The sequence below is a fragment of the Octodon degus genome, unplaced genomic scaffold, assembly GCF_000260255.1.
Source record: "Octodon degus isolate 3935 unplaced genomic scaffold, OctDeg1.0 scaffold00127, whole genome shotgun sequence".
Lineage (NCBI taxonomy): Eukaryota > Metazoa > Chordata > Mammalia > Rodentia > Octodontidae > Octodon > Octodon degus.
Window position 1 is genome coordinate 560,842 of NW_004524703.1, and position 2,944 is coordinate 563,785.

The window sequence follows — 2,944 nt, forward strand, 5'->3', positions numbered from 1 at the left end:
TTTTTCTTTGAAGATATTTTATCACTGATTTAGTCTCCTTACTATTGCAGTCCTATTTGTATTTAATATGGATCCATTTTGTGGGTTGTGTGTTTCCAGTAATTTGTTATTTTACCTAAATTATTAATTAATTGATGCACAATTATTCATAGTATTCTTTTAGGAAACTTTCTATTTCTGTTAAGAAATAGTAATGTTTCTTTTATTTCAGACTCGAGCAGTTTAAATCATTCCTCTTCTTTTTTGACACGTTTAGTTAATGTCTAGTTGTCACTGTTGTTGATATTTTTACAAATCTACCTTTTGTTTCATTGATTTTCTCTGTTGTTTTTTCTCTATTTCTATTATTCCCACTATAATCCTCATTATTTCATCCTTCTGCAAGCTGAGTTTAATTTACTTTTTCACATTTCTCATGACGTGGGTTTAGGTGATTGATTTGAGATTTTTCTTTTTTAATGTTTGTAATTACAACCATAAGTTTTCCTGTCAGCACTACTTTGGCTGCAGCCCATACATTTTTATGCTGTTTTCATTTTCCTTATGTCAAGGTTGGTTTTTTAAGATTGTGCTTCTGAGTTTTTATATATTTGTGAACTTTCCATTTTTATTATTGATTTGTAGTTTCATTCTATTGTGACCAGGAAAGATACTTTTTTTTTTTATGTTTCAGTAACTTTATTTTTTTTTCAAAGTTTTATTGATAAACAGATAGCAATGAGACAGTTTCAAATCAAATCAGAAGTACAGTTTCAACAAATAATACACTGCATATATTCTTCTCAGGAAAGATACTTTTATAATTTTAATCTTTTCAGTTTAGTGAGGCTTGTCCTGTGACCTGGAGCATAATCTATCCTGGAGAAGGCTCTGTTTGCACCTGAGGGGACTGTGAACACTTTGTTGGATGGACTGGTAAAGTTCTAGATGTGTGTATCAGACCATGTCGATCTCTTGTGTTGTTTAAATCTTTTGTCCTCTCTTTTGTCCTCCCAGCCTTCTCTTTCATTCTCCTCTTCTTTCCTTCCCTCCCCTTCTTTTCTTCCCACCTTCCCCTTCCCTACCTTTTCTGTACTGGGGACTGAACCGAGGACCTTTCCACTGAGTTAAAAACCCAGATTTTTTTTTTTTTTGGTTTATGCAACTTTATTGAAGAAAAATAAATCAATTATTAGCAGAGCTATTAGTTGATCACTCATCCATTGACAACTTGCATCATTTGCTCAGTGCTATATTAAACAGTGTATTGGAAGATAAATTAACTAATAGCTCCAAGCCTCCTAACAATTTAAATGAAAATTACAAAACGTTTTGAGACCCTACTTTGGAATACAAAGGGTGTTTGAGTTCCAATTTCCATTCTCTGTAGAACAAGAACAGGTCATTCCTTTATTGACATGCATAAAATACATCACATTTTCTGTTCTGCTGATGCTATAAATTCAATACCAATTCTCCAGCCATATTAGTTATGAGCATAAAGTATATCACGTAACCTCAAATCTCTAACAGTGGAAGGCTTAACAAGAATGGATGCTGCTAGAATAATGCTGCTTCCCTGCCGAGATAACTGAGCATCCATCTCCCCCCTCAGATGGCTTCTTCAGCAGTTAGAGCTGTGAGGAATGGTTTAGTCTCATAACCAAGTTAGAGTGAAGACATTGGTCACATAATACACATGCTACATTTAAAAAAAAAATTCTGAATCTTGGGCAACTGTTCTCTTGTAACTACAGTTTCTTTTTTTCTTTCTTCCTTTCTTTTCCCATAATTTTATTAAAAAACAAATAGCAATGAGACAGTTTCAAACCAAATTGGTAGGAATGTTTCAATAATTAACACATTGCATACATTCTTCCTAGTGGTTAATTGCTGTGCAAGATGCGGACATGATATCCTATTTACAAACACCATTAGAACAAATCCCTCTATTCATTAAGAGAATGTAACTATATATCTATCCCAATCACTTTGAATACACAGATACAAAATGGACATTCATCTGTATCCTCTTTTTTTTTTAAGTTCCGTTATTTGTATATTATAGGCATGTTCACTCATACTTTACAGTTTCTAAAAGCAGTTATTGTCCAAAGCTGGAAGAACTTAAGTCTTCTCAGGTGAGCATGTGAATGAATGGAGGGCGGTAAACAAAAAATAAAATTAAAAGAAGAAGAGGTCTGATAGGGGAGCAGCCAGATAAGAAAATCAAAAAAGGAACAGTAATTTAAAGTTTATTCCAGCTATAATGCAGGTTGTTCTGATTTTAAGGTAGCATCACAGGGCGTACTTCTCTGTCCATTCTCCAGATATTCCGTTGTACTTGTCTCTGTCTGTTTTATAGATCCGTGCAATCTCTGGCACTCGGGGGTCATCTGGGTTTGGATCACATAGCAGAGCAGTGAACAAATGGATAAAAGAACTTTAGAAATAGTTAAAGCAGGAGACCACTGCGATCTTAGAATATCGAGACCAATTCTGCCATTACTGTTAATGTTTGGATGATAAATTCTTGTTGTAAATGCAACCTTAGGTGGTTTGAAGGGGTAGTCTGTAGGAAAATGAATTGTCAAAAAGAATACACTGCCTTGGTATGGGCTGTCATTAGGTCCCATAATTGTGGCTCGCCAATGGAACATATCATCCCCAACTGGGCCTGCAGAACATTGTGCTGGAGGGTCCCGGGCCAAATCACTGAGTTCCTTATTAATCCACTTCAACACCATGTCCCGTGTTGTGTGCTGTCCTGGCCCTAGGTGTCCGCGTGTGCTCAGCCCCGCCGCGTCTGGATGGTCCTCAGCTCTCAGCGGCTCAGACACGGCCAGAGGCCAGGGCTCCTCGCCTGGTCTGGCCTCGGCCTCCTCCTGTGTGCCTGTGGCGCCTCCTGGGCCGACTGGACTCCTCGACCAAAACCCAGATTTTTGATTTATTTTTTTTAGACAGG

At 36.9% G+C, this 2,944-nt stretch overlaps 1 pseudogene; it reads right to left on the reverse strand.

The window, feature by feature from the left end:
* Positions 1 to 2,277: 2,277 nt before the first annotated feature.
* On the reverse strand, positions 2,278 to 2,726 carry LOC101563056 (annotated as a pseudogene).
* Positions 2,727 to 2,944: the final 218 nt, after the last annotated feature.